This window comes from Spermophilus citellus (assembly GCF_964194105.1).
Source record: "Spermophilus citellus genome assembly, chromosome: 6".
In the NCBI taxonomy this organism is placed as follows: domain Eukaryota; kingdom Metazoa; phylum Chordata; class Mammalia; order Rodentia; family Sciuridae; genus Spermophilus; species Spermophilus citellus.
Window position 1 is genome coordinate 38,430,538 of NC_138187.1, and position 17,995 is coordinate 38,448,532.

General features: G+C 47.3%; 1 protein-coding gene and 1 long non-coding RNA gene across 3 annotated transcripts in view; one reads left to right on the forward strand and one right to left on the reverse strand.

Moving 5' to 3' along the window:
• ZNF12 (zinc finger protein 12) overlaps window positions 1-17,995 on the forward strand; it is a 1,264,586-nt gene that overhangs the window by 1,183,035 nt on the left and 63,556 nt on the right. The gene's annotated exons all lie outside the window — the stretch shown is intronic.
• LOC308650732 overlaps window positions 7,429-17,995 on the reverse strand; it is a 35,018-nt gene continuing 24,451 nt past the window's right edge. Inside the window, exon 4 of the long non-coding RNA XR_014022397.1 lies at window positions 7,429-7,673. This is a non-coding gene — a long non-coding RNA (uncharacterized lncRNA). The remainder of the gene's footprint in view (window positions 7,674-17,995) is intronic.

Consider the following 17,995-nt stretch of genomic DNA (forward strand, 5'->3'; position numbering starts at 1 on the left):
TCCTTCTCACTGGGGCCACTTTAAAAGTAGAAGAGGGGGCTGTGGCTGTGGCTCAGGGGTAGAGGCTGGCCCTGCACCCGTGGGGCACTGGGTTCCAACCTCAGCACCACATAAACATGAAATAAAGGTTAAAAAAGTAAAAAAGGAAGAAGAGGAATCTGTCTTCTTTGCTGGGACCATTTTCCCTGTCCATCATACAAAATGTGGTCACTCTATATTAATAATAAAAATGAAAACAGTGAAATGACCTATTCAACACGTGTTTTCTTGAAGCTCTGGGTGTATCTGTGTAGATATATAGATTCAGATCTAGAAAGGAATGTATTTAGAAACAAAGAGCATAAATTATGGATATGGATTGTACGTACAAAGGACAGTACCAAATAGGTGTGAGTGTGTGTCACTCCCCATCTCCAGGCACATACGCATCCGTGTCTATGCATTTTCATACATGATTTCTGAGTTTTATAAGCTTTCTTCCCTATTTTTTCTGGGGGGGGGGGGTACCAGGGATTGAACTCAGGGGCACTTGACCACTGAGCCACATCCCCAGCCTTATTTTGCATTTTATTTAGAGACAGGGTTTCATGGAGTTGTTTAGCACCTCAACTGCTGAGGCTGCTTTGAACTCGCTATCCTCCTGTCTCAGCCTCCCTAGCCACTGGGATTACAGACGTGCACCACTGTGCCGGGCCTCTATTGCAAACTGGGGGATATAATCCCCATAGAATGTTTAGTAAACTAGTTCTGATGGTTGGCTAATTGTCCAAAAATTCAAACCAATGTTGCCTGCATTTTCTGGCTGGTAGCTACTTCTTTCTGCTCTGTGGAAGAACAGGAAGCCCAGTGCCCTTGGTCCCCTGCAGGCACTGGACCAAGGCCAGCGCTCGTTCCTCCCTGGTCCTGGTTTCTCTTCAACAGGGAGAGGCTTTGGTGGTTAAAGGTATCCTCCAGGGTCTTGGGGGGGCAGCATCTATCTGATCCATAGTTTGGAATTTTATAATCCAGTTTAATTTCGGGAGTAATTTCTCCATCCTCAGAGGACTGCATAAAGCCTTCAACTTTCAAACATTCCACTTCAAAACCCATTTTTCTGTAGTGAAGTTGAAGGTCCAAGGTAAGGACATCACACTGCTCTGAGTCAGGGCCTCTCAGTGTGTGAATTTAAATAAGTGGTTACTTTACCCCACTCTCAGTTTCCTTGCCTGTAAAATGGGATGGGCCATATTTCCTTGCCAACTGGGTTGCTGGGAAGAAAGGAAGGAGACAATGAACATAAAACACTTGGCGGAGAGCCAGGCACACCGTCAATGCTCAGTGATTCTTGGCTTTGCTATTTTTTATGGCATTTCCTGGAACTGTGAGCGTCTTGATAGGGCACTGGCTGCCTAGAGGAGAGTATGTTAGAATAGGCTGGCTGGGGAGGGTGGAGGTTGGGGAAAGGACGCCTGGCAGCCTGCTTCTGCACCCTGGGGACTGGCATTTGCCCTGGAGGCCATAAAATAGCCATATCCCCAAGTTCCCCAGAAAACACGGGTTCCTGCTCCTGCCTGACGCCCAGAAGTCTGCTCGGAGACCATGTGGTGCAGCTGTGAGGAGGGAAAGCAGGGCGTCAGGGTGGTGGCAGGGGTTCCAATGACTTCCGTGACTGGAAACCCTGGGGCCAGGGGAGAAGACCAGGATCAGGAAGCAGCAGAGGGTTTTCCTTAGAAAGAGGAAAAGAATGGCTTCCTGTGTTTTGAACCCAAGAGAACAGGGCTTTTTCTTCCTTAGAGGCCAATTTACATTGCCTTACCCTTGTTCACAGTCAACAGTAGCCTGGTTACAATTACCAACAGGAGTACCACTGACATCAACATCACCACCATCACCACCACCGTCATTATCACCACCACCATCACCACCACCATCACCATCACTACCACCATCATCATCACCACCATCACCACCACTATCAACACCACTATCAACACCACCACCACCATCACCACATCACCATCATCACATCACCATCACCATCACCATCATCACATCACCATCACCATCACCATCACCATCACCACCATCACCACCATCACCACCATCACCATCACCACCATCACCATCATCACATCACCATTACCACCACCACCACCATCACCATCACCACCATCACCATCACCACCATCACCATCATCATCATCACCACCACCATCACCACCATCACCATCACCACCATCATCACCATCATCACCACTATCATCACCACTATCATCATTATCACCATCACCACTACCATCATCATCATCTTTTTGTCCTTTAAGCTAAGCCACATCATGCACTAACTATATGCCTGTGGTTGCACTAAGAAATTTATATGTAGTAGAACATGTTTTCCAAATTCAAGCTTGTGGGGAAAAAATACTCATGAATTTACTACTTAAAAGTGTTAACCCAGGGCTTGGAAAGTTTATGTAGCTTGTCAAAAGTCACCGAGCTAGGATGTAACAGAGCCAAGATTCAGAACCAGTGTCTTTCTCCCCAGTTCTTGTTACCACCCACTTCACTGTCAGGAGGCAGAGCAGAGTCACAGTCAACTCTGTGGCCCCACAGAGTTGTTAATAATTTTAATTATCACTGTTTGTCCTCAGGAGAAGGTAAGCCTATAATCTGAGCCTCCCAGTGTCCCATAGCAAACTAGTGGTCTCAAATCCATACATGCATCTACACTCTCATAGAAATAAATATTACATGAAACTCCATTCATAGAAGAGATGGAAGGAACAGAATTAGAGATGAATTTTGTAAATTCAAATATGAAACATTTATTATAAAGCCAATCAGTGAGAAATGAGGCTATTTTGATGAACACTAATATTTGAAATTGGGAATGTAGATAACTAATATTATTTTCAATTATACTCGTAATACAATCCACTTCTGTATTTTAATTTGTTGCATGATATTATTAAGAAAAATGCTGATTCACGTACCTGATACAAAGTTGGAGAAAGTAATTCTTTTAACCAGAATGACCTGAACATCTCTGATAAATCTAGAAGGTAAACTCCATCTCCTATCTTGTTGGCCACCGTATCTCCCCAGCCCCACAATTGGCGCAGAGAATGAATCCAAGGGGTAGCTGAGCAGGGACGAGGGGACTTAGCCAATCGGCGAATGAAATGCATCTCAGCAACCTGGAAGTGGAGGGAGACTTTCATTGCTACTTCCAAGTTTTCTCATTCATTGAACCAGCATTTAGCAAGCACCTGCTGCAAGCAGCGATGGGCTGTTTTTAGGAGACGGGCTACAACACTGGAGGGAAAAAGCAAAGGTCATCATGGAGCATGTGCCTGCCTGTGTGTGCCACCGAGGGGCAGGGGAGAAAACAGACAAGGAAGGGCTCCCAGGGCCCCTGTGCTGGACTCATCTTCTGAGTCTCAGCCTCCTTAGGGGTAGCTTAGTAGTACCAGTGTGTACGCAGCACTGCTTCTACACAGGACAGACACACACATAGGCACTAGCAACCTCACCTCCACCACAACATGCACAACATAAACAACTGCACATTGTGCTGTCATCCCAGCAGCTCGGGAGGCTGAGTCAGGAGGATCCCAAGTTCAAAGCCAGCCTCAGCATAAGCCAGGTGCTCAGCAACTCAGTAAGATCCTGTCTCTAAATAAAATACAAAATAGGGCTGGGGATGGGTGCTCAGTGGTTGAGTGCCCCCAAGTTCAATCCCTGGTACCCCCACCCCTACAAAAACCCTGCAGATTCCCTCCTGTGGTTATTTGTCTAATTGGACCCTGGTGCTGTGGGATTTGTACACTCCTATCATTAAAGCATTTTCAGGAAGACAGTCTATGTTTTGAGATGTATTCATATGTGTGGGCACAGGTGATTTCAACAGGAGGTTGGAGGTCACTGTCTCCAGGGACAGGTCTTTGCATAGAAGTGTGGTTGCGTGGTAAGGCAGGGGTGGTATCTAGCTGAGTCTGTTCACCCCAGGCCCTCCCCAGTGGGATGGGTCCCCAGTGGGTTGGGTTCCCAATGTCTTCCTACCAGATGACGGACATGTTTGGCTCTGTGCATCGAAACCCCTTTTTGGAATCATTGTTGAGCATAAGGCAGGAGGAGCCGAGGCTGAGCGCACAGGGACCAGCTGGAGAAGTACCACATTTTTCCTTAAAAGAATCTCAGCTTTCGAGAATAATGTGATCCACAGGACATGACAAAGGAGAGAGAAGAGGAGCGATTGGGGAGTTCAGAACAGTGTCACTCGGGCATCACTTGACTCTTCAGAGCAACAGAGGAAAGTGAGAAGGGCAGAGGACCAGGTTTCAAGGTCAAGTAAGTGGGAGGCTCTGTCTTCAGACCCAGGAACCTCAGCAGAGCCAAGAGCAGGTCCACAGGCCTTGCTGGGGGGTGTTCAAGTGGAAAAGTGGAGGACCCTGGAAGGAGACAGCGGAGGCAGACGGAAGGCATGATCCTGTGGGGAGGATCCGTTGGGATCCCATAGCGTCCTCCCACTGTGAAGAGGGAGAAGTGTCCCAGCCACACCCTGACACGTGTGTGGGCGCCTGTGCGTGTCGCAGACATGGGCTACAGAGGGCGTGACACTCCAGGTGCCGCAGGAAAGGGAACAGAAGAGCACACCATGTGCCCGGTGAGGTCTGGTGTTGTGGAGTCTGCCAGAGTCTGCCCACAAGAGGGTCCCCCCACCGGGTGCACACTCTTTCTCTGACCTGAGCCTTTGACCAGGGGGTCTTGAATTCTTCTATCTGAAACCAGGTGAAGGCAATGCTGTGCTTGCAACTGTGGGTCCGATGGCTTCTCTTCTGCAGAGGAAAGTTCTGGCTTGGAAAAGTGGCTTAACATAAATTTGGTGAGAGAGTGATTTCCTCAAGGACTTGGGGCCAAGTGAGGCTAAGCCTCTGAGGAGCAGGAGACATGGGATGGATCCATGAGGATGAGAATCTGTCCTCTGACTCCCTAAGAGAAAGGGGGAAAGTAAAAAGAAGAGAAAAAAATCTGAACATAGGTGATTGAGTTAGCCAGATGTCACTCTGAAGGATGAGAATTCCAGATCCTTCTAGAATCAGGTTTCTAAAGTGAGACTTACTCCTCCCATGCTTTCCCCCAAAGGTTCATGTCCATGGATCTCATAAATGCCTCATAGAGTAGAGAGAATGCAGAAGAGGGTGAGGGACTTATTTTCACATGTGGGTCCTTGTAATGGAGCCAGAGGCAGGAGGATGTAAAAACTTGAGCCCTTAGGCCAGATGAGGTGGAGAAGCTGAGGGGCCTGTAACTATGAATCAATGGCACCTTGGGGACGGAGACTGGGACGTCTGGAGCCCGTGGATGTGGTGAGATGAGATCCTGCCAATCTGGGAGGCTTTCCACCCAGTGTCTGATCCATTTGCAATGTTACCTCCTCGGTTTTGCAAACTAACCTAGTTCTGTGTGTCCTTCCATCCTTCCTAGCTCCACACCAGCACTCACCAGGCTTTGAAGCTGTGCCAGGAGTGCCAAGAACTGAGAGTCCCTGTGGCGTCCCTTACCTGAGTGCCAGGGCAGGACCTTGGGAAGGTCGAGGTTGGAATGGATTATTTCAGAGCTTGAGATGTTAGAGGTGAGGTCCCTTGGAGTCAGAGAGGCTCTGTGGGTGACTCGGGTTGCATAAAGATAAATACTTCTGAGCATTTACAGGGTCAAAGGACCCTGCAGCCGAGCTGATTGCAGAGCAAAGAAGAGCCTCCTTCAGGCTTTGTTTGCCTTCAGATTTGCTTGAGCTCCATCCAGAAAGTGGAAACACAGGGAGTGGGTGGGGTGTGGAGGCTTCCCAAAGTAGACCTCCCGCCCACGTGTTCATTAGGAGAAATCACCACTTAGCTGTTCTTGTCTCTGCCGCCCACCCTCCCTGGTCCCACGCTCTTACATTCTGTCCTGTGCACTGGAAGCTGACTCCCACCCTCTCCAGGGCCAACCATTGCCCTCTACCTCAGCATCGCCTCCTGGAACCTATTCTGTCACCAAGCTCCCATGGGGACTGAGGCTGTTTTCTTGATCTGGGGATGTTTTAATTCCGGGATCCCACCTTGGGTCTTTCCTGCCACCTATCAGTTGCCCTATCCGATGGAACACTCTCTCTATAACTTGCCGCTTTAGCTAGGGGTGGTGATGGGAAGGTGTTGGCGGAAGAGATAGGGGGTATGGTCATTGCTTTTGAAAAGCCTATGGTGGGCTGTGGATGGGGTGGTAACTGCCTCTTCATAATCGGGTAGGGACTAGCCAGCTAGGAAACTCTCATCCTACAAAGCTATGTGGGCAGGATCAGTGATGGATTCCGACCAGGGGAAGATCACAGGTGAACTGACAGACATCAGGGCTCCAGACAAGAGCTCATGGGGTTCAGGCGTGGGAAACAGTCGTGGCTAAAACTATGGGGGTGACAACGGGGTGACAACCTGGAAAGTTGTTCCAGGGCTACTGTTGCAGCATGTTGGTGGGAAGAAGACCCCCCCACACTCCATGGCGCAGCTGACCTGAGTGAAAATCTGGTTCCCACCTTTTATCAACAGAAGGCCTGTTCTTTGCCTGCAACCTCAGTTTCTTATGAAATTGGAACCATGAAAAGGTTTGGGTTTCATGAAGATCAGGAAAAAGAATTGCCATCCTGCCAGAAGTAATCTTCTAACATGTGTTACCCCAGTCAGTCTCCAAAAACACTGCAGAACAATTGACCTGGCATTTTGTGAGATGGACTAATGTGCACATTGGTGTTGCGCTGATTCATTAGCAAGGTTAAATAAATGGTACCCTCAGAAGACCCGCACAGAAAGGTGATGTCTATACATTTTTGTATAATACCGTGTCATCTAACAACCTTTTTAAAAAAAATTACGTTTGAAGTTAGTCATTCCATGAACATATTGACTTTGTTAATCTTGCCTGTGTGATTTTTTGTTTTTGTTTTTTTGGCAAAAAGATGCAATTTCATCAACTGGTCAGGGATTGAAAAGAAAACTAATTCATACATAACAATTTTCCCTACGACGTATGGAATGGTTGCTAGACGGCAGACGGCAGAAGCCAACCTTGTAATTTACATGAATGACCTCATATTATAACAACTGAATTAAGAAAGAAAAATGAATACTAGTCCTTTTTAGACTGAAGGGAACTGAGGTTTTAGGAGAGTGTCAACAGACATTTGTTAGACCCTATAGAAGTCTGGGCCAGAGCCAGGGGGTGAAGCTCCACAAGACAGATGATTCCCATGGTACAGTGTACTGTATGCCCTCTCGTGAACCAGAAAAGCCACCCAAGTCCCCTCACAGTGACACTTTCAAGGTGTCCTTGAGGGACAGGGTTGTCATATTGAGGGGAGTGAATAAGCTCTAGGGCTGCCGCACATTCCACTCATCTGGCCTTTATTCAGCCTCTCCTTTGAGACAGCCATGGTGCTCCGTGGGTCTCACTCCCGAGGTGCTGAGTGGGAGCACCTTGGGGCCCAGTGAGGGTGACTGCTCATTGTTCTCAAGCATCCCTGCTACACGGAGCCGCGTTCTAGAATCTTCGAGCACCGGTGCCTGGGCTGAGAAGCACTTTACATTCATTATCTCCGTGGTTCCCCAATGCTGATCCGCAGCCTCATCTGATTCCGTAATGACATTTTCAACAGACTGCCGCTAAATGAAAAAATTAAGGGCAATTTAGTGAAAATTTTAATAGACCTAAATTTAATCAATTTGAAAGGCTGTCCTTTATTTTTGAGATGATGTCCTTCTTCCTTTTTTACTTTTTGGTGTAAAATGCCCTTTCCTTTCTGAAATGGTGATGATAGCAGATGGTGTGTATGACTCTGTGTGTGTGTGTGTGTGTGTGTGTGTGTGTGTGTGTGAGAACCTACTAACTTGGCCACCAATATAAAACTGGTGAATTTCATGCAACCCCTTCACTGTTTTTAAACTTTTATTGTAATAGTTATAAATTAAGGAGTGGGGTGGGAAGTTTGAGGATCACTGCCAGTCGGTGAGGGTGTTATTATTGGCTCCATGTTATAGAAGAAAAAACTGAAGTTCAGGGTGGTTAACTCACGTGTCTCTGGTGTCACGTATTTTACAAGTACCAGATTTAAACCCTCTTTGTGTTTCTTTACACTTGGGACACCTTTATCGTGGACACATGTCTGCTTATGCAGCAGTGTGTCCTCTATCCTGCCCCTGGCTCTGGATGTGAGCCATGTGACCATTTTCTTGGAATCTCTGAACTTTTCTTTGAGACACTAGCTGGAAGCCCTGGTAGCTTTAGAGGGTCATGGTGCTGCCTTCAGGTTGACTGCAAGAATGCAGAAACCTAGAATATCCTGGGCAGAGCTGTGCATCTCTTCTGTCTATACCTGTGTCCCTTGTTTATGTTCCTCCTAAAAACTGCAGCCAGCATAGATGTGCCTAGAGAGAAATGCCAACCTCCTCTGCCTGATGTGCATTGCACCTGCTCAGGGCTCCAAAGGCCAGCTCTTCCTGCTGCCCCTCTGTGGGCCCTGTACCTACCAGCCAGGAGTCAGCTACCACGGGAAAGCAAGGAGGCAGGAGACACTACACTTGTGGTGTCCCCTGAGCTTGCTCCTTATCAGGCAGGCCTGCAGGGGAGAGGGAAGGGAGTTTGGGCTTGGGTTTGCAGAAATAAAATGCACAAACTCACTTTCTGCTTCTTTCTGGTTTATATATCGGTTCTGGGGCCAAGACAAGCTGCCCCACCCAACAAACAGCCAGACACACCTGTGTCCAAATCGGTTGTGCCCCTTATTTCCCCTAGAGGCCTACACAGTGTCCCGCCCAGCAGTTGTTCTCACAGCCTTGGCTCCTAAGGAGGTGGCGGGGGAAGGAGCTGGGCAGCTCTTCATTTTGAACAGAAAGGCAGAAAACCTTGTTCCTAAAAGTCACACTGTAAACAGCAATGAGCTCCTAAGTTATTTCTGTGCACATCCTTCTTTTAACTGTGGATGTTAAATATCCAGAATGGTCAAGGCAATGTGGGGATAAGCCACCTTATGTTGACTAGCCAGGAACCTATACCAGCATTCAAAAAGTACACGCCTAGGAACACTTAGCCTGGGGGGGGGGGGGGCTTCACAACAACAGAGTAGTTGTAGTAGTTGAAGAAGCAACAACAATAATAGAATTGGTCCATTGTATTATTAACAGTAATGCGCAAACACGTTCTTATTGTGGGAACCCCCAAAGCATAAATCTGCATAAAACACATGAAAAGACCCCTGCCTTATTTCCCTAGACATAAACCTAGGTGTCAGTTTGAATTGTATTCTCCTAGGCCCTTTTCCATGCACTCTCTATATTTCTATGCATGGTGCATTTTTATTCATGTTCCTACATGCCAATTCCCCCATGTGTATATCTATATGGCCACACATACAAGTAGAGAGATTCTAGAATTTTATTCTTACTTGCTTTCTTTTTCAAACATGAAATTTTCCTACATGTGCTCTGAAACTTCTTAGAGATCTTTCTTAGGAAATTTCCCAGGGAAGGCACATAGTTGACCCTCATTCTTTTTCAACAGGTCCATGGTACACATTTCAATGACTTTTGTTAGTACCCCGTTCCCTGTTGATCTTGATTGTTGGCTTTTACAAGAAGCCTAGAGTAAACTCCCTGGTCCATGTGTCTCTGTGTGCATCTCGAGTGTTTCAGCAGAACAGGATGTCTGGAACTGGAACAGCTACCTGGAAAGATGTACGAACTTTAAGTTTTGAGAATGAAGGCCAAACTGTCATCTCCAGGTCCAGAACAATTTTGATCCTCACTCTACAACGTTTCTTCACAGCTACATCAGTCCTAGGTACTGTTGGTGGAAATTTCACTTCCTTATTTCATTTTTGGTTGACGGACAGTTGTCAGTCTTTGGGGAAGGAGAAGGCTTCCACCCGAGCAAGGTAGTTTTGAAAAGAGCTTTGGTAGTGAGTGAGAGCTAGCTGGGAGCCGCTGTGCTTGTGTTTCTGTTCTTGCAAGTAAGACTTGCTTTTAGAGCTGGGCTTCCTGACAACCCAGACTCAGGCTAGAAAGCTCCAGGAGTTTGAGGGTCCCGGGCACAGAAGCAGACTCTGATCTCCATCCTCAATTCTGTCACTGCGTGCAAGGTAGTTGTCATGGGGTGTTTGGAACTGGTTCTGCCTGAGATGCAGCTGCTACTCAGAGGGAGGGATCAGGGCTGCGTGGAGGGATGCTGCGTCCTCAGTTCCCTGAGTTGGTGCTGTGAGTGAGCCTGCGCTTCCCAGAGGGCCAGATCTGAAGGAGGGAGCTGCTGCAGAACAGCTCAGAGGAACCACTGGGAGCTGAGACCCCATTCTAGAGGCCTGGGGACCGGCTGAGCATAGAGCTAAAAACAAAACTCAATCCTTGAATTCAATGAGCAGACGGAGACAGCAAGACGTCATTTAGTCCAAATTCCTGTTGCATCCATCCATCCATCCACCCAGCAATTCAGTATTTTGCAAGTACCTACTGTACGTCAGGCACTGTGTTAAACTCTGCATGTCCAGTGGTCAAAGCTGCAGGTGAGAATATTTCTGGTTTTTCACCACTAGAAGTTCCCAGCTTCCCAATGCTATTTTAGAAGTTTGGCCACAGACAGCCCCAGAATTTATATACTAGACAACTCTTGAGGTTTGGCAACCAAAATGGAAGGGCAAGGGTGAGGGGGCTCTCTTGAAGAACAACCTGCTTTTTTTTTTTTTTTTACAGCAAGCACTTTTTGGATGGTGCCCACTGGGACCTGCCCACTCCTGGCTTCCCAAATCCCTGATCCTGATCCCCTTCCCCCACCCCTACAGCAGCCATTATCCTCTATCATGCAGCAGAGTTTACTTATTTCTTCTCTGGGTTGTTTATTTTCTGCCTCCCCCCACACTAGAATGTAAACTCTGATATCAGGGCTCTTTCCTCGCCCTCCCCTCTGATACAGCCCCCAGGACTAGACCAGCACCTGGGATGAGGTCAATAATAACTAAATAACATTCAAGTGTTTGAACAAGTAAGTCAATCAAAGTACCTAGGACAGAGAGAATACATAATGAGTTTTTATAAAGATACTTTCTTTCTCCCTTTATTGAAGGTTGAGACTACGTAGTTACCCACATTAAAATTCGGAAGTCAGACTAAAATACTTATAAGACACATCTTGGCAGTTGCCACTGAGCTAGCTCTAGTGTAATGATACTTAAGATCCAGAAGTCCTCCTTCCTGTCCGAGTAGAATCCTTCTTGCTCTGAGGCAGGGCAGCTTCCATAGAAAGCATCCATTAGTGAACTGTTGGCTATTTCAACAGCCTTAGGAAGTTATCGTAAGGAATTGTGAAAGAGAAAAAGAAAAAATAAATAAATAAAACTATTTCCTCTCTTCTCTTAAATCAATGGCAAATTTAGGGAAAGAAAAAAGTTACAAGCACTATTGTGTGGGCCAAATTGGGCAGCTGCCTTCACTAGAAGATGATATTATCCATTGCTAGTTTTCTGCACCTCTTTGGCTTCCTACCGGTATGTGTAGCCATTATCCAATTAACGGTCTTTGCAGCTCAAAGGCCGGGCAGCCCTGAATGAGCACACAATGTACACACCCAGTAGACATGGAGTGCCTAGGCATTCTTTGTAGAGAGGGACAAGCATTATTTATTTTCCCCACTTCTCCCATTAATTGATGGAGAAGGATCATTCCAGGGCAAGAGGCATTGATGTGGCTCTTTGGTACTCTGTTAAGATGGAATTCAAATTCTGTATCCCCATATGCTGCCGAAAAGGCTGACAAAGTTTTCTCATTGAAACAGAAAAATAATAGTCGCAGATGGAGTGCTTCTGTTTGATTTGGGGGAGGTCTTTGATGTTGTTCTCCTGAGAGTCACTGGGATGTCATCCATGGTGAAATGGCCCCTGTGCCTCCTTTTTGTGTCCCTGTGTGGGTGCACTGGTCTCCTGTGCTTGGTTTGCTCTGGAAGGAAGCTGGCGCTTGGTGGTCCAGAGCACAGATCTGGGCTCTGGATAATCCCGACATGGCTTTGGAAGGTCTAGATGCTACGGCTTTACTTTACAGATTTCCAGTGGACCTGACTCTGAAGACCGAAGTTTAAGGGGAAGTCTGAGTCATGACTGCAAAGCAGGTCTGTAGGAATCCAATCAGCACTGAGCATTTCCCAGTTTGGGAGGAAATGGAGCTGGAAAATCTGTGTTGGATCAGGGCAGCTGAGAGTAGCTATTGGTTCCTTACATAATGTATTTGTTTTTCATTAAATCACTCAGATAAGGTCTTATTAAAGTGCCATGTATTATTTATCACGTTTCTCATGAAAATGAGCTGAAGGGAAAATCCTGTCCTTTCTTGGGCACTTCGGGCTTTTTCAATGTCAGCTGGCCAATGCCTGTCAATCTGGCAAATTGCTTGGGGCAAGAGGAAGGAACGGAAAGGGTTTGGAAAGACAGAATCTTTGGTTTTTAATTCCATGTGTTTGTGGTGTGGCTTTTTTTAAAAATGTTTTTCCCCTCTTTGGCTTTGTGAGCTACAAAATAAGAATAAATAAATAAAAAAGAGTCAGAAGGGGAAAAAGGGAGGAACCCCTTCATTTGTAGGTCAGAGCTTGTGTGAGGAACCTGACTTCTGAGGTCACAAGTAAGCATTTTTTTCAAACTAACCACATCCAGCCTCTTCCCTCCCAGAGCAGCCCAAAATACTATCCTGTAGTCTCTGGATTCCCCCATCACCTTCCGCTTGGGATTCAAGGGTTTTAAACAGGCTACTGTGTACCTATTAAATTGATGAGATGTGGGAGCCCAGAGTGGTTGGGGATTGTTTTTGCAAGGTGGAAAGTAGAAGCTGTCTGGTTGGGGCCCAGTGTTTGGCATAGTAAAGATTTTATGGTTATTGATGGCATTTCACAACAGAACAACACAAAATAGAGCTCTGGAATAATTAATTTCCTTTTCTTCAGAAAGCATTTGGATTTGCCTGCAAAGTGAAGCCAAAGACTCAGTTCAGAGCATTGGACCTCTCTGCTGGGAGGTGGGGGTGAGCCCAGGGAGGGATCAGTGGAGATGTCCCTGGTGGACAGTCCCTAGGTCCTGCTCTAAAATGCTTTTTCCTGAGAGAGCCCCATCTCTTCTCAGGAATGGATCTATCCTGCAGGGCAGGGACACAGCCTCAGCAAGGTATTTCAGGGAGCCCAACAACCAGAAAAGATTCCATTCAGGCAGCTGATCTGATACTCTGAAAATAAAAAAAGAAAATCCAATCACTGGGTCAAAATCTATATTAAAAAAATATGGCTAGTACTCCTGATCATGATTTTACTCTTGCCAAGAATTTTTCTCTCCCGTGGGGACCAAGGACGAGTTAGAGTCTTAATATTTTCTTTTGATTTGTAGATCACATCATGTTTTATTGCACAAAGACTAACGAAATCTACTAATGAATAATTATTACTTCATAAAATAAAGGGGAGGGGGAGACCCGCTTCCAAGAGCAGAATGTTAATTTGGCCAAGGAGGGCTGGCCAGGAAAAGGGGGAAAAAATTAAATAAACCATTGTAATTTGCTTGCTGCAGCGGACTAGTAATCTCTTATCAGACGTGGACTTCCCCACCCTGTGCATTTGTAATTGGAGAAGAGTGGGGATTCTGGGCTGGGAGAAGCCCCCTTGCATTCATCGGGAGCCGATGTGTTAGTGCAAGAGGCTGGATTTCCACGCCAGCCTGGGCGGATTCTCCCCTCCACAGCGGCGGGGCTCAGGGCTGCCGGCCCAGCCTCCGCGAGGCCAGAGGGAAGGCTGTACCCCGAGTCCCGGTGGGGGCCTGGGCTGCCCTCTCTGCCCGGCTGCCCTGCCCCAGCGGAGGCTCTGCGCTCAGGCTTCTTACAAAGGGGAATCCCTTTTGCTGTGTTTATCTGCCGACCAGTCGGGCAAACAGACCGCCACCCAAAGCTCCGACTCCGGGGTCCCAGCGGGGCAGTCGCCTTCATGGTCCAGCTCGCCTGGATGCTGGTGATGGAGGGCGCAGGCTCGCTTGCCCGCCCTCCCCGAGGCGACTTTTAGCAGACACAATTTAAATTTGGGTGAGTCGTTAAAAAAAAAAGAAAAAAGAAAGAAAGAAAAGAAAAAACCTAAGGGGAAAGGGGGGGGTAAAAGAAAAAAAGAAAAACACACACACGCACACACACACACACACACACGCACACACGCACACACGCACACACACACACACGCGCACGCCTGCCCCTGGACCCATTTGACAAATGAGAAGACACGCAGCATCCGCGCCAACGGAGTGAGCCTCAGTGTGAGTCAAATTCTCTCCTCTCTCCCCGGCCTCCCCTCCCTCCTGCCTCCCCCACCCCCAGCCCGGCCTTAACCCCTTCCAGGCAGCGCTAGGGGAGGGCCTCCCAGCCCCTGTACCTCTCGTACAAGTTGCGGGGGCTGGGCTGGCCGTCTTGGCGGGGGCGTGGGGTGGGGGACCTGGCACTTTGAGCCAGACCCGAGCAGGCCCGAGCCGCAGAGCGGCGCCCAGCGAGGGAAGGCAACTAGTTCGCTCCTCGCGGAGCAGAGTCCGAGTTGGAGGCAGAAGCTCGCAGGATCCGGCGAAGGGAAGGCAGGGAAGCCGGGAGGAGGGACTCCCGCGGCGGCGGGAGGAGAGCGAGCCGAGCGAGCGAGCCAGCGAGCGCGGAGCCGCCGGGTTTGACTTAGATAATCGGCAAAATTAAAAAGAAAGAAAAAGAGAACCGTAGGACCCCGGCGCACAGCGAGGCGGGTGCATGCGAGCGTCCCCACTCGTGCTCGGCGGGCGCCCGGGAGACAGGATGCAGCATCCTCTGACGGGGGCCACCTGCGTGGCGCTCCCCAACGTGGGCATGTGTCCCCAGCTCTCGTGTGCCTTGACTTTCATGTACTTGCAGCAGGTAAGGCGGCGCGCGTCTCCTCTCGGGCTGCTGCCCGCTGGGCCGGGCTCGGAACCGCGTCGCTGGGCTTCACTGGGCACCTCTCGGGCTGGGAAGGGGCTCCTGCCGGGACGCCACGGGGCAGGGGTGGGAGGGAGCCTGGTGGGAGGGAGCCCGTGGTCTCCGTGGAGCCCAGACGCCCCGCGCCAGCCTTTTTTTCCCCCCCTGCACCTGTCTGAATACTTTGCCGGATTCCAGATCCGGATTCTGAGCCTGGCTACCCGGAGTTGAAATCATGGAAAATTGCCTTTTTTTTTTTTAATAGCGTTTTTCTCATGTCAGAGAGTCCAGTGGTTATCTGAGCCTAAGACCCCTTTGATGCTGAGAGTTTGGGTATTTGTGGAGGTATTCCAGGTGCCTGACAATTCAGCTGATGTAATGAGGAGTGAAATAAAAAAGTGTGTGTGTGTGTGTGTGTGTGTGTGTGTGTGTGTGAAGTATTTTGTTTCTTAAGTTTGTGTGGCTGTATATTCAGTGCACATGGGATGGGAGCCTTAGGATTTCTGGAGCGTGTCAGTCCCAGAATCTGTCTCCAAACTCATTGGCAATGCTTGCCAGGAAGGTGAGCGGTTTAGGGTGCCCTCTTTGTAGCATGTGGAAAGGTATTTTTGTTGTTGTTGTTGTTGTTGTTTATTTGTTGTCTATTTGAGTCCCCCTCACCCCCTTAGTGGGCTGGTGGGGGGGGTCTGTGTGTGCTCTGTTTCCTATTTCAAATACGTTACAGAACCTTCAGATGCGTGGCTGTCTTTCTCTGGGTGTTTCCCTGGGACCTCTCTGCCTCTGTCTCTCCCTCTTACTAGAAGGGACACTGCCTGAGTTGGTCCAGGCTTGGGAATTAGCTCAGCACTACCCTGTGGGTGACAAGCCAGCCCTGTCATTGGGCAAGGGCTGTGGGTGTGAACTGGCAGGGTCAGAAGGGTTTTGTCATGCAGATGGAAGCCTCTTGCCTCCCAAGAGCCCCATCCCATTCTGTGAAGTTTGCAGAAATTGTGATCATTTTATCTGCTTTTCTGTTGACTGGTCCAAGGGTACCCTTTGTTAATGTGTGTTTGTGTGCTAACTGAACTTCCTTTGCAAGAGTTGAGAGGGGCCTCTTTCTTCAAAGACCCTCAGTTTCAATCTGTGATACAGGGATCTGTGTATTCACAAAATGTCAGGGTTCTGTTTTGAACATTTGGACGTTTGTTATCAAGTTGGTTGCCTCCAGAAAATATTTCTTTGGCATTTTTTCTATTGCAAATATTTTTAAGAACAGCCTTAAATGGGGGACAGATTGGTTAATCCTTTTAAATACTATTTTTTGCCCTTTTCTCATTTAGTAAATCATGACAGGAAACATTTCTCGGGAGTATATTGATAACATATTATATGATTTATTTGTTTCTACTATTTCTTCGTCTTTGCTATGAATGTGTTTTGTGTGTGTGTGTGTGTGTGTGTGTGTGTGTGTTTCATCAGTTACCCACCAGAAGAGAATCCTAATGAGCTTTTCACAGATGCTGTCCTCACTTGGATTGAATCAAATTATTAAGACGAGTTGATCTTTTGCTTCCTACTTCTTTCATGTTATTTATTAATCTTTTGGAACAGAATTGCCTAACAAGTAGAATGCGATATTCAGGGTTCTCAGATTCTGTGTGTGTGTGTGTGTGTGTGTGTGTGTGTGTTTAATTCCTCTGAGTTTCTGCCTTCTAAATGGTTAAACTGCTCTGCTCATCTAGGCACAACTTAGGGAAGAAGCGAGTGACTTTGAGTGAGAGGTTATTCTTGCCAGGAAAAGGACAAGTATCTAGGATCAACACAAGGACTCTGAGCCTCTTCTAGGCAATCTCTCCCCCAAGGGAGAACACCCGGTTCTGGAAAGAGGGGGCTCACAGGAAGCGTTGGCAGCCATAACAAATATTTAGAAGTGACTAAATCAACATGGCGCTTCCATAGGAAGATGGATGGAAGGTGGGTTTTGAATTGTGTTTGGGAAGGCCCCCGCCCCTGTTGAAAAGACTTGCGATGCTTTCAGTGAACAGATCATAATACGATGCTGAGACATGGTGTCAGAACAGGGTGTGTGTGGTGTGTATTCTCTCTGGCTTTCACTCAATGCCTGAAGTATAGGGCAGGCAGGCATTTATTTTTGCTTCTCTTATTTAGAATCAAGTTTTCTAGCCGCGGTTCTCCCCTATCCTGAAGGCTTACTCTCAGAGCAGGAGGGATGTGCCTTGGGGGTCATCTCTCTGGCCATGACTGTCATGATGGTTTGTGTCTGAGTCTCATGCTATTGCTTTTATTTAGCAAATCAGACAATTGGCTGATTAAGAGTGTGAAATAGTTCACTTTAATCTCCATGCACTGCTCACCTATACAGATGACACATCTGCCCATTCATCACCACTACATTTTTTATCTGCTTTTAATAGCTATTGTATCTCTAATTTTGATGAACAGAGAACTAAACTGCAATTGCAAAGTATGTTGGCCAAATGAATGAATCAGGCAGCATTTGTGAGAAATAACATCTCCATTGGAAACATTCTATTTTATATTATTTAGAAATAGACATATTTCAGAAATCTTTGTCATTCAAATCACCCACATCTCATAAAATAAACACAGCCATCTTATTTTGCAGCATTTATCTCTGTGCTTTATAAATACATACATGCTGATTAGGGGCCCACCAAGTCTCTACTGAAGTATATTTTCCTGGAATTGAATTTCATGTGGGGCTTATTTCTTATTCCATATCTAAAATGACTTCATCATGGGCTCTCTTTGCCCCAATCCCAACTCCCAGCCTTTCTTCCTACCTTCTCCCAGATTTGTGCCTAGGTCAACCCATAAAAGCAGAAATCAATCAGGATGCCTCAGCACACGCGTCTTCTCCGGGTGACCAGCTGAAGACACGATAACCCTTTTGCCACAAATCACTTATTTATTCCGGCCAACGCGGAGGCAACTTTGGTGTTGGCATTGTTTGACTTATTGCATTTGTTTATATTTCCCAGTAACTTTCCTTTAGA